General features: G+C 43.8%; 1 protein-coding gene across 1 annotated transcript in view; it reads left to right on the top strand.

Moving 5' to 3' along the window:
- Positions 1–12,874: 12,874 nt before the first annotated feature.
- Positions 12,875–14,122, top strand: part of STAG1 (stromal antigen 1) — a 460,953-nt gene continuing 459,705 nt past the window's right edge. Inside the window, exon 1 of the mRNA XM_040233144.1 lies at positions 12,875–13,190. The gene's annotated coding sequence lies outside the window, so the exon portion shown is untranslated. The remainder of the gene's footprint in view (positions 13,191–14,122) is intronic.

Raw genomic sequence — 14,122 nt, 5'->3', positions numbered from 1 at the left:
CCCTGTCCATCACCAACTCTTGGAGCTTGCTCAAACTCATGTCCATCGAAACAGTGATGTCATCCAACTATCTCATCTTCTGTCATCCCCTTCTCCTCCTGCCCTCAATATTTCCTAGCATCAGGGTCTTTTCCAATGAGTCAATTATTTGCATCAGGTGGCCAAAGTCTGGAGTTTCAGTTTCAGCATCAGTCTTTCCAGTGAATATTCAGGACTGATTTCCTTTAGGATGGACTGGTTGGATCTCTTTGCAGACTAAGGGACTCCCAAGAGTCTTCTGTGAAGAAGGCTGAGTGCCGAAGAATTGATGCTTTTGAACTGTGGTGTTGGAGAAGACTCTTGAGAGTCCCTTGGACTGCAAGGAGATCCAACCAGTCCATTCTGAAGGAGATCAGCCCTGGGATTTCTTTGGAAGGAATGATGCTAAAGCTGAAACTCCAGTACTTTGGCCACCGCATGTGAAGAGTTGACTCATTGGAAAAGACTCTGATGCTGGGAGGGATTGGGGGCAGGAGGAGAAGGGGACGACAGAGGATGAGATGGCTGGATGGCATCACTGACTCGATAGACGTGAGTCTGAGTGAACTCCGGGAGTTGGTGATGGACAGGGAGGCCTGGCGTGCTGCGATTCATGGGGTCGCAAAGAGTCAGACACGACTGAGCGACTGAACTGAACTGAACTGAACTGAAGAGTCTTCTCAACAACACCGTTCAAAAGCATCAATTCTTTGGTGCTCAGCTTTCTTTATAGTCCAACTCTCACATCCATACATGACTATTGGAAAAACCAAAGCTTTGACTAAACAGACCTTTGTTGACAAGTAATATCTCTGCTTTTTAATATGCTGTCTGGGTTTGTCCTAGCTTTTCTTCCAAGGAGCAAGTGTCTTTTAATTTCATGGCTGCAGTCACCATCTGCAGTGATTTTGGAGTCCAAGAAAATAAAGTCTGTCACTGTTTCCATTGTTTCCCCATCTGTTTGCCATGAAGTGATGGGACTGGATGCCATGATCTTAGTTTTTTGAATATTTAGTTTTAAGCCAGCTTTTTCACTCTCCATTTTCACTTTTATCAAGAGGCTCTTTAGTTCTTCTCCACTTTCTGCCATAAGGGTGGTGTCATCTGCCTATCTGAGATTATTGATATTTGTCCCGGTATTCTTGATTCCAGCTTGTGCTTCATCCAGCCTGGCATTTCACATGATGTACTCTGAATATAAGTTAAATAAGCTGGGTGACAATATACAGCCTTGATGTACTCCTTTCCCAATTTGGAACCAGGCTGTTGTTCCATGTCCAGTTTGAACTGTTGCTTCTTGACCTGCACACAGATTTCTCAGGAGGCAGATCAGGTGGTCTGGTATTCCCATCCTTTGAAGAATTTCCCAGTTTGTTGTGATCCACACAGTCAAAGGCTTTGGCATAGTCAATAAAGCAAATGTAGATGTTTTTCTGTCACTCTAGTGTTCTTGTCTGGAGAATCCCAGGGACGGGGGAGCCTGGTGGGCTGTCGTCTCTGGGGTCGCACAGAGTTGGACACGACTGAAACAACTTAGCAGCAGCAGCAGCAGATGTTTTTCTGTAACTGTCTTGCTTTTTCTTTGATCCAATGGATATTTGCAACTTGATCTTTGGTTCCTCTGCGTTTTCTAAATCCTGCTTGAACATCTGGAAGTTCACAGTTCATGTACTGTTGAAGTCTTGCTTTGAGAATTTTGAGCATTACTTTGCTAGTGTGTGAGATGAGCACAATTGTGCGGTAGTCTGAACATTCTTTGGCATTGCCTTTCTTTGAGATTGGAATGAAAACTGACCTTTTCCAGTCCTGTAGCCACTGCTAATTTTTTCAGATTTGCTGGCATATTTAGTGCAGCACTTTCACAGCATCATTTTCTAGGATTTGAAATAGCGCAGCTAGAGATTTGTCACCTACACTACTTTTGTTAATCGAAATGCTTCCTAAGGCCCTTTTGACTCCACACTCCAGGATGTCTGGCAACTAAACCATCACAGTTATCCAGGTCATTACAACTTTTCTTGTATAGTTCTTCTGGTACTCTTGCTATCTCTTCTTAATGTCTTCTGCTTCTGTTAGGTTCTCTCCACTTCTGACATTTATTGTGCCCTTCCTTGCATGAAATATTCCCTTGATATCTCCAATTTTCTTGAAGAGATCTCGCTTTCCCATTCTATTGTTTTACTCTATTTATTCTGTTGTTTTACTGTATTTCTTTGCATTGTCCATTTCAGAAGGCCTTATCTCTCCTTGTCATTCTCTGGCACTCTGCATTCACTTGTCTGTATCTTTCCCTTTCTCCCTTGCCTTTTGCTTCTCTTCTTTCCTCAGCTATCTGTGATTCATGATTTAGTCTACCTACTACATACCAAATCCAGTGAAACATAATCAGTGTCTCAGTGTTCATAACAGCTTTACTATAAGAAAAAAATTAAGTACAAAATGTACATTGGCAGTTAAATGGACATACTGTAGTCTAATCATATAATGGAACATTACAGCAGTGCTAAAGAGGAATGAATAATTTCTGTACACAACAATGTGGATGAATCTCAAAATAATTGTACCAAGTAAAGAAATTTTTAAAAAGTACATAATATATTATTCAGGGCTTCCCTGGTGGGTCAGATGGTAAAGAAACTGCTTGCAATGCAGGAGACCCAGGTACAATCCTTGGGTCAGGAAGATCACCCAGAGAAGGGAATGACTACTCACTCCAGTATCCTTGCCTGGAGAATCCCATGGACAGGGTAGCTTGGCAGGCTATAAATCCATAGGCTCGCAAAGAATCACACACGACTGAGCAACTAACATTTTCCCTTTCAATGTATTATTCAGTTTATATAAAATTCTAGAAAATGCAGTTAATCTATGGTGACAGAAAGCAGACTAGTACTTGCTTGAATGGATGAATAAAGGCAAAGAGAGAGGAGAGGTGAAGTCACTCAGTCATGTCCAACTCTGTGACCCCATGGACTATAGCCTGCAAGGCTCCTCTGTCTATAGGATTTATCAGGCAAGAATACTGGAGTGGGTTGCCATTTCCTTCTCCAGAGGATTTTCCCAACCCAGGGATTGAACCTGGGTGTCCTGCATTGCAGGCAGACTCCTTACCGGCTGAATCAGGAGGGAAGTCCAAAAAAGTGAAAATGACTCAGTCCTGTTTGGCTCTCTGTGACTTCTCCAGGCCAGAATACTCAAGTGGGTAGCTTTTTCCCTTCTCCAGCGGATCTTCCCTACCCAAGAATCAAACTGGGGTCTCCTGCATTGCAGGCGGATTCTTTACCAACTGAGCTATCAGGGAAACCCCAATAAAGGCAGAGAGGGATGGATTACCAAGGGATATGAGGCAACTTTTAGAGTTGATGGAAATATTGATTATAGTGATGGTTCCATGGGTTTATATAGGTTACAGATTAGTAAATCATATAATTTAAATATGTGCAGCTTATTATATATCAATCAAACCTCAATATAACTGTAAAAAATAAAACTAAACCCACAAAACAAAAAAAACAAAATATACCAACTAACTGCCATATATACTAGTAAGTGCTTAATTAAACATCATTGAAAGAAGACGCTTATATTCATTGATTGTTTCCATGGTTTCAGAAAAAACTGCAAGGTCTTGGTAACTTTTTATTAAAATTTGATCCCTAGAAATGTCATAACACTAAGATTAAAGAAAAAGTCCAAAAGTTTCTGGAACTGGGTAATAGTGGCTGCTTCTTGAAAGAACTAAGAGGCTAGCGGGAAAAGATAGGTAACTTCTAAAATTGGTCACATGCATGTAGTATTTATATTAAGAGGTTCTTTTCAATGTAATAGAGGAGGGCAAATTATAGAGGAGAGAAGAGTGATCCAAGGAAGCAGCCATGAGCCAAGGAATGTAGGCAACCTCTAGAAGCTAGAGGCAAGGAAGTAGATTCTCACCTAGAGCCTCCAAAAGAACTCAGTCTTGTGGACACTATTTAGAGCTTCTGACTCTAGAACTGTTAAGATAATAAACTTGTATTGCTGTAAAGCCACATGTTTTCAGTAAAATGTTAGAGTAGCAATAGAAAACTAACATTAGATCCCAGTTCATCTCATAGTTGAGAAATTACTTATGTAAGTTTGACAACATTAGTAGGAAACCAGCAAAAAAAAAAGTTATTTTTAAGAAAAAATTTGATATTTAAAAAATGCAGTAAAAAATCATAGGAATTGATTTGAATGTGTTTCCATAAAACATTTTATCCAGTGATGATTTATAGCAAATAAAGCAAATTAAACATGTGTAAGCTTCTGGTGATGATGATGAAATTAAGCAACTAGTCATTCATTAAGAGTAAGACCATACTTCCACCCAGTTTATCAGTATCACTGAATACTAGAATACACTAGACAATGCCTTAAGAGTTTTAAGGGAAAGTAAATTCAGTTATATTGACAGCATTACTTCCAATTCTTTTATATGTAGTTATTGAAGATATTCTTCTGAAAAACAAGATTTACCAAGAACATAGACCAAGATTCTAGAAGAGTAGCTCCAACTTTGGAGCGGAGTAAAAGGAGGCTCTTAGCAGTACAATAGAGTTTAAGAACAGTTAGGCAAAGTAGGGGTAGAAGGCCAAAGGTCAATCAGGTCTCATCACCAGAGGACAAAAGAAAGGAATCATCTCTGTAAAAGGATAGAGAAAACAGAAAAACTTGATTAGATATACTATGTAAAACATATAGGAAAAAAAGTACAATTTGAAGCTCTAGAAGCAATAAAGCCAAATGAGCAGCTTATGGCCCAAGTATGCTGCACACATGTTTGGGCAATGGGTAATAAGGGGAGAGAATTTATTTGATCCTTGCTCTGCATGTTCTGAGTGGCTTTCTAGTGGTTGTGACAGAGGTCTTAAAAAGAAAGAGAAAGTGAAAGTCGCTCAGTTGGCTCCGACTCCTTGGGACCCCACGAACTGTCCATGGAATTCTCCAGGCCAGAATACTGGAGTGGGTAGTCTTTCCTTTCTCCAGGGCATCTTCCCAACCCAGGTTTCCTGCATTGCAGGTGGATTCTTTACCAGCTGAGCCACAAGGGAAGCCTAAGAATACTGGAGTGGGTAGCCTAGAGAAGAAAATGTAATCCTTCACTTTTCACAGCTTGGAAGTTGGCTGTTAATTTAGAATCAACTAATAGACAAAACACAAATGATACCGACTGTGTTTAAGGGAGGTGAGTAGAAGGTGGGAAGGAAGAATGGTGGTATTAATACTAGAATCGAAATATTATCATAGGTTGAAGTATTATCTAGAGTTTCACAGTATTCTGTTAAAAGTTACAAAGATAACCAACAAAAGAGCTGAGATTAATGTAATTTATAAAGAAAGCTGAGTGCAGAAGAATTGATGCTTTTGAACTGTAGTGTTGGAGAAGACTCTTGAGAGTCCCTTGGACTGCAAGCAGATCCAACCAATCCATCCTAAAGGAGATCAGTCCTGGGTGTTCATTGGAAGGACTGATGTTGAAGCTGAAACTCCAATACTTTGGCCACCTCATGTGAAGAGCTGACTCATTTGAAAAGACCCTGATGCTGGGAAAGATTGAAGGCAGGAGGAGAAGGGGAAGACAGAGGATGAGATGGCTGGATGGCATCACCGACTCAATGGACATGGGTTTGGGTGGACTCCGGGAGTTGGTGATGGACAGGGAGGCCTGGTGTGCTGTGGTTCATGGGGTCAAAAAGAGTCGGACACGACTGAATGACTGAACTGAACTGAAGTATCAGAAGACTAGTTGTTACCACAATCTTTATCTTCTATGATCGTGTCCTTAGTTACTGTCTAAAACTGATATGAGCATATTTAGAAATATTGAAGTAATCACAAACAAAAACATGTAAAATAGGTTGTCCCTGGTGAATAGGTCTAGAGGTAGAAAGGATTGGCATGAGATTTGTTGCTTTTCGTCATAAATTCTTTTGTGCAGTTTGATTTGTTACAGTATAATTAGTTTCATTTGTTGCCATTTGTACACTTCTTTGATTGAAAAAAAACATTAGAGACTGGTTGCTCTGTTTATATGGAAACAATATTTTAGACATCTACCTTTATCAAAGTTGACTCCCTGAAATATGTCAGGCCTCCTTTCAGAACTTTTAAAATGAAATTCCAAGGACACCTAGATACTTGGACTAAGCAAATGGCTGTTCTACTGATACTTTACTCTTTACCCTAAATGATATTTACTTAGTTTCTCAGTCATGTCTGACTCTTTGTGACCCCATGGATTTATAGCCTGCCAGGTTACTCTGTCCATGGGATTCTCCAGGCAAGAATACTGGAGTGGATAGTCATTCCCTTCTCCAGGGGTTTTCTCAACTCAGGGATCAAACTCAGGTCTCCTGCATTACAGGCAGATTCTTTATCATCTGAGATACCACAGAAGCCCAAATGACATGTAAGAGTCTTTAACTCTACCATTACTAGCTCTAGCAGTCTGCTTACGAGATTTCTTTTTTAAAGTTTCTGAGTAGTTCTTTTCCTCAATTATTTGGGGGCCAGAGTTTTTCCTGAACCCAGTTTTACTGATTCTGAAAGGGGAGGACTTCTGGTCTTGGGACAGAATTGATTTTTCATGTTTAGAAGGAGTTGGGAAAGAAGAGGGGTGGGATGAGGTGGGAGGTGGGAGGGAGGTTCCAGAGGGAGGGGACATATGTATATCTATGGCTGATTCATGCTGATGTATGGCAGAAACCAATACAATATTGTAAGTCAATTGCCTTTCAATTAAAAATAAATAAATTAAAATGTTTTAAAAAATGGAATGTAAAAAGTCATAGTTTAATCTGATAGGTAGGCCACTATGGCACATTACTGCCACCAATTGGCAGCACACCTTAATTGCAAGAGTAGAAAAGAAGGGAAAACCATTTATGATTTTTGCAAAAGTCTAATGGCATCCCACTCCAGTACTCTTGCCTGGAAGATCCTGTGGATGGAGGGGCGTGGTGGGCTGCAGTCCATGGGGTCTCTGGGAGTCGGACACGACTGAGCAACTTCATTTTCACTTTTCACTTTCATGCATTGGAGAAGGAAATGGCAACCCACTCCAGCGTTCTTGCCTGGAGAATCCCAGGGACGGGGGAGCCTGTTGGGCTGCTGTCTCGGGTCGCACAGAGTCGGACACGACTGAAGCAACTTAGCAGCAGCAGCAGCAGCAGCTGAGAAGCAACAGGAAATATCCTGTAGCCAAGTGAAAAATGCAAAGGAAGAATACTTGATTTGGGAAGAGTAAATTGAGACAGTGATCATGATCCCTAAAATACTATGTTACAGATATCCATGGAGGTAGTCAAAGTGAAGTATGATAAAGTATAATCAGAAGACTTTTCTTTAGTCTAAATATCAAGAGGTGTGTCTGGAACTCTATTATAAGGTATGGGAAAGGGGAGAATCATGAATAAAATGTTACTTCAAACAGTTTTTCTTACAAGATCTATATGAGGAAAAGTATAAAATTCTGATGAACACAATCAGAAAAGAACGAAATAAATGAAGAGATGGCTAGGAAGACTCAATATCATCAAGACGTCAGTTCTTCCCAAATTGATCTTAGACTCAATGCAATACAAATGAAAATCCCAGCAAGTTATTTTATGAATATCAACAAATTGATTCTGAAGTTTATATATAGAGGCAAAAGACCAGAACAGCCAGCATAATATTGAAGGAGAGGAACAAAGGTGGAGGACTAATGCTACCTGACTTCAAGACTTTATATTAAGCTACAGTAATCAAGATAGCTGTGGTACTCATGAAAGAATAGACAAATAGATCAATGGAAGAGAATAGAGAGCCCAGAAGTAGACTCCTATAATCAACTGATATTTGACACAGGAGCAAAGGTAATACAGTGGAGTAAAGACAGTTTTTTCAATAAATGTTGCTAGAAGAACTGCATACCCACATCCCCCCAAAAGAAGAATCTAGACACAGGTCTTAGATCCTTCATAAAAATTAACTCAAAATGGATCATAGACCTAAATGTAAAATGCAAGACTATGAAACTCCTAGATGATAACTTAGGAGAAAATCTAAATGACCAAAGGTAGGGTGATACCTTTTTATGTATTACCCAACTCTAAAGACACCATCCATGAAAGAAATAATTGATAAGTTGGACTTTCATAAAATTAAAAACTTTTTCCCTGGAAAAGACAATGCCAAGAGAATCAGAAGGCAAGCCACATACTGGGAAAAAATATTTGCAAAAGACATATCTATTAAAAGACTGTTGTACAAATAACTCTTAAAACTCAACTATAAGAAAACAAACAACCCAATTTTAAAATGAGACAAAGACTTTAACAGACATGTCACCAAAGAAGATACACAATGGCAAATATGCATACGAAAAGGTGGTCTACATAATGTGCCATCAGAGAAGTGCAAATTAAAGCAACAGTGAGATATCATAACACACTGATTAGAACGGCCAGAATCTGGAGCATTTTCAACACCAAATGCTGATGAGGATATGGAGCAACAGGAACTCTCTTACATTGCTGGTGGGAATGCAAAATAGCACTGCCACTTTGGAAGACAGTTTGGCAGTGTCTTACAAAACTAAAGATACTCTTACCATATGATCCAGCAATCACACTTCTTGGTATTTACTCAAAGGAGTTGAAAACTTCTGTCTGCACAAAGACCTATATAGGAATGTTTGTTGTTGTTCAGTGACTCAGTTGTGCCCAATTCTTTGCGACCCATGGACTGTAGCCCACCAGGCTCCTCTGTCCATGGGATTTCTCAGGCAAGAATATTGGAGTGAGTTGTCATTTCCTTCTCCAGGGGATGTTTCAGACCCAGGAATTGAACCTACATCTCCTGCGTTGGCAGGTAGATTCTTTACCACTTAGCCACTGGGGAAGTCCACAGGAACTTTATTCATAATTGCCAAAACTTGGAAGCAAACAACAGGTCCCTCAGTTACATGTATGTGAGTGAATGAATAAATAAGACTGTGGTATACCCGGACAATGAATTATTCTCTAAAAAGAAATGAGCCATTAAACCATCAAAAGACATGGAAGAGGCATGGAAGTGGCTAAAATGTATATTACAAAGTGAGAGAAGCCACTGAAAAGGCTACCTATCCATATGACAATAAAAATTAATGATTGCCAGGGATGAGGGAAGAGGAGGGATGAATACACAGAGCGTGGAGAATTTTTAGGGCAATGAAAAAACTATTATCATGATGGACGTATGTCACTACATATTTGTCCAAACTCATAGAAAGTACAATACTAAGAGTGAACCCTAGGGAATTGCCTGTGGACTTTGAGTGATTATAATGTGTCAATATACGTTTATCCTCAGTAACAACTGTATCATTCTGGTGAATGATGTTGATTACAGGGGAGGCTATATATGTGTGCAGGCTCAATTTTGTTGTGAACCTAACAGTGCTCTAAAAAACAGTCATTAAAAAAAAAGGCTTATGTGAAAGGAATGCAGTCATTACTGTCAGGAAGCAAGTTGGCTGAATGTCTTTTACTTTAAGCAGGACTCTAAGGTCAATGGAATAACTTTGAAATCTTCTTCATGCTAAAATTATCCAGAAAGGAAAAAGATGTAAGTTCAGCCAAAATTTAAAAGGAGTTCTGCCACCTAGATAGCCACAAGTTAGCTTTTTATAAGGCAAAGTTCTTCACATTGTTGGTTAATAAATGTTAATGATTTATTCTGTAAAGCATTTATATTACATTTACATGTAATTCTGTAATGCAATTAAAATTTTATAATAATAAAACTTTCAAATTTAGTATTTTATGTATTATATACTTTGGGACCAGACTGGCTAAGAGATGAGTTGAAACAAAAGTCTAATAGGCATGGCTTCCTCTTTAGACAACTAACCTATCAACCTGAATCTTCAAAGTGGGTCAGGTCTCATTTCAGGACAAATGTTTGTTCTATTGATACTTTACTCCCCACCCCAAATAATACTTAAGAATCCTTAGCTCTATCCACATTAGTTCCAGGTATTCTTTTTGACATTTTTGTTCATACCTCTAACTTGAAGCTGTTAATGAAAATTGTGGTGTTTGAAAACCGTTGCTGAGATCTTTGGACTCTTGGTTAAGAATTTCATGAAAGCAGAGGCTCCTGGGAAACATATGGCTCTGCAACAAAGTCAACTTGTTGTAGGACCTATAGACTTCTCTGGTGGCTCAGACGGTAAAACATCTGCCTACAATGTGGGAGACTCGGGTTCGATCCCTGGGTTGGGAAGATCCTCTGGAGAAGGAAATGGCAACCCACTCCAGTACCCTTGCCTGGAAAATCCCATGGACGGAGGAGGCTACAGTTCATGGGGTTGCAAAGAGTCAGACAAGACTAAGTGACTAACTTAAACTTTCTACTTTATCTTGGGCTTCCCTGATAGCTCAGTTGGTGATGAATCTGTCTGCAATGAAGGAGACCCCAGTCTTGACTCCTGGGTTGGGAAGATCTGCTGGAGAAGGGATAGGCTACCCACTCCACTACTCTTGTGGTTCCCTTGTGGCTCAGCTGGTAAACAATCCGCTTGCAATGCGGGAGACCTGGGCACCATCTTTGGGTTGGGAAGATCCCCTGGAAAAGGGAAAGGCTACCCACTCCAGTATTCTGGCCTGGAGAATTCCATGGACTACATACAGTCCATGGGGTCAGATGACTGAACCACTTTTACTTTATCTTATCAAATAGATAAAAGTTGAATGCACCTGATATTACAAAGCTACTAAGAGGAATCAGAAACTTGAGTAAGAAAGATGCATTATTTTAAATGTTGAATTTTGCACTGGAGCTTCCTGGCAAGAAAGCTGAATATGAGGAATGCTAAGGGAAAATCAGGAACAGATAGTAATTTAAGGAGACTTTTGAAGGGCAATAATGTAGTAGAGAACACCACAGAGAGCTAAGAGTTGACCTATGGGTTGGAACAAAGAGGAGGCACTAGCAAAGGAATACAAAAACCAGAAAACCAGATAGGTTGTAGATCCCAGGAACTGTCTTAAAAAGTTGGGGGGTGGGGCCACAGGGTTTCAAGAAGGAGATAAGAATTGGGTGTGCCAAGAAAAATAGGATGATTAAACGGTTGAAAGTTAGAACTTGTGGACTTTAAAGTGTAAATTCAGTTTGCCATTATGGGTTAGATTGATAAAAGGTAAGGAATAAGGTGGAAGCAGGAGACTACTTTTAAGAAATGTGACAGTGAAAAGAAGGTTGATATTACAGTAACTGGAGGTAGTAGTACACATTTTTAAAAAGCCCTTGGAAACTGTTGAAAAACAGAAAGAAGCCAATGGCTACGATACTGAAGATATAAGATCCTAGGAAAGTAGTGGTGGAAGGAGGAAATAGGAATGGACGACATAGGTAGTCCTGGAAGAAGCACTGATTTGGGGGAGAAGGGGAGGGGGAGAATGAGTTAATTTGGTGAGGATTTGAAAGGTCATGAACACGGCGTGCCAACAAATATTTTAAGATGGAGAGAATATCAAACTGGAATTCCATGGCTCTGATCCCTGTTAATCAGATGATTTTATCTATTAGTTTGGATCGGGACTGGAACCTTAACAAGGAAAATGAGAAACAGTTTGTAGAGAATACGATAGGAATTCATCCAAAGATGAGTTTATATATATAGAGTTTATATATATATGAGTTTATATAAAGTGGGAGTGCGGTCACGACTTCATAGCCATCCAGGTAGAACTGGGGCTTCCTCCAGTGAAAAACCACACAGTGTGACCTTTGAGAGAGAAATCAGAAATAGGGATAATTTATTGGAGACTGACCCTTAAGACTATAAAGGAGTCGAGCGATTCTAAGGCAATACAGAAATAGAGCTGGCTGGCTACAGTAACAAGAGAATTTAGTCATAAATGGGGCTGATGACCTGGGAGATTAAGGATTCACTTTTGTATTCAAAGTTTTCAGTGGGTGAAAGGCAGAAGCCACGATCAGGCAGAGGCGGGGGTTGGGGGGGAGAGTAGGGAAAAGGCGACATTCAAAAGCATATTTTGGTCATGATCTCACGCTAGTCAATTGTTTCCCTTTTGGCAGCTAAACGGCTAGGATTCTCCCGTCCATTTCAGAGCTACTGAGAATAGTCCTAGGCTGTGGAAGGAGAAATCTGATTCCAAAGTGGAGGCTATATTTTCTCAATCGACTTACATTCTTTTCTCACTAACTAGCCAATGCTGCCGCCTTATGCAAAGCCGGCACCACGGAAAGGATTTGCTTTAGAGGTAGTGACGACGCCAATCGGCCTGGGGCGCGCAGTGTTGCGTCTAGATGCACGGCGAGGGAGGTCCCAAACAGCTCTCAAAACCTTTTCACCCTCTCCCGGGAAAGCACCTCGTCAACAGTAGACAATAAATCGCTCGTACAATGCTAAGCTCTGAGGCCCTGGTTGACACCAGGAGAGGCGGGAGCGTGGTTTAGCGCTGCCACCCCTCCGCTTTTTTGCAGAGGCGGGGGATGGGGGCAGCAAGGCCGGGCGGGGCTGCGGGGGTGCGCTAGTCCCGCGACCTGGGGAGGGGCCGCGGTGAAGGGGCCAGGGGCGGGTTTCCCTCCCAGGTCTCGGAAAAGCTCCAAAAATGGCGGGCGGCAACTCAGCCAGCTGGGCGCGCAGGCGCCACCGCCGCCATCCTTCCGCCCGCCTCGGGCAGCCCACGAACCGTCCACGGCCCCCTCACGGAGAGGTATGCGCCGCTTGCGATTGGCTGAGCTGGGCCAGCGCTCCGTGCGGGGGCCGGGCCGCCACGCAGCGGCCACGTTTCCCGCCCCGCTGGTGCGCGTGCGCGCAATCCCCACAGGAAAGCGATCGCGCGCGTCCCCGCCGCGGCCCCCAGCTCGCGCCTCAGCTCCCTCCCCTTTCCGGGCAGGCCCGTCCCGTCAGCGAGGCAGTAAGCACCGCGGCCAGCAGAGGGCGGTCCGGACCCAAGTCTGCAGCGGCGCCATTGGCGTGTGGAAAATGCCACCAGATGGCGGGTTAGGATTGCAGCTCCGTTGAAGGCGCGGCCCCCGCTCCCGAACCCCCGGCGACCACCCCGTAACAACCCCCCCACATCGGGAATAACACACCGGAGACTTTTGGGGGGAAACTAGGTCGACGGCTGGCGGTGCCCGGATGGGCAGCTGAGGTGAGCGCGGGCGGCGGCGACGGCGGCGGGGGGCGGGAAAGAGGGGGAATGCGGCGGCAGCGGCGCGGGGGCTGGAAGCGCCGATCCAAGATGGAGGCCGGGCGAGAGCGAGAGAGCGCGAGCGGAGAGCGGGCGGGCCGGGCGCGGGCCCCGCGCGGGGGAGGGAGGCCGCGCAGGCCTGTGCGGGGCGCGGCGGTCGCCGGCCGTCCGGGCGCCAGCGGGGACGGCTGTGGGCGCGGCGGGCACCCCGGAACCCTAGTCGCTCCGCACCCCTCCCGCGGGCCCCGAAAATGGTGCCCCCGCCCGCTCGGGCACTACGGCGACGGGCGCGGAAGCCTTTGTGGCGCGCTCGGGCCCGCCGCCAAGCCCGCCCTCCGCCCCCCCGCCCGGACTCTCGGGACTCGCCCGCGCCCGGCGGGGCCGGGCCGAGGCGGGCTGGTGCGAATGCCATCCGCCGCCCTGCGTTTCTGCGGTGTTTTAGCGGCGGCGGCGGCGTCACATGACAACGAGCTCGCCTCGGCTGAGGGGCCTGGGGGTCGCTCGGCGAGGCGACGGCCCAGGCCTCTTCTCAATGGGGAGGAGCGGGGGCTGGCGCCTGGGGCAGAGGGGACGTCAAAGCCGGGCTTTCCCGCTATCTGCCCTCCCCGCCCCCGACGGAGGCCTCCTTGAGAAATGTGTGCAGGCCGGAGCACTGCCCCGCTAGTTTTCCAGCCCCCCGGGAGACGAGGCCAATAAAAGTTGTTTTCCCTCCTTTCTCGGGGTGGGGGCGGGGTGAAGAGCTGGGAAACGGGAGTGCTTGGAGTTGAACCTGGGCCTCGATTGGAGAGTCCAAACTGGGTGCTTCTTGGGTGCTGTGGGGACTGAGAAATTTTCAGGTTTTAGGATTGTCACGTCACCTCTTCTACCTACATTTGAAATGTTATCGATTCTCT

The sequence above is a fragment of the Oryx dammah genome, unplaced genomic scaffold (assembly GCF_014754425.2).
Source record: "Oryx dammah isolate SB20612 unplaced genomic scaffold, SCBI_Odam_1.1 HiC_scaffold_2, whole genome shotgun sequence".
Taxonomy (NCBI): domain Eukaryota; kingdom Metazoa; phylum Chordata; class Mammalia; order Artiodactyla; family Bovidae; genus Oryx; species Oryx dammah.
This window is presented reverse-complemented; position numbering and strand designations above follow the sequence as displayed.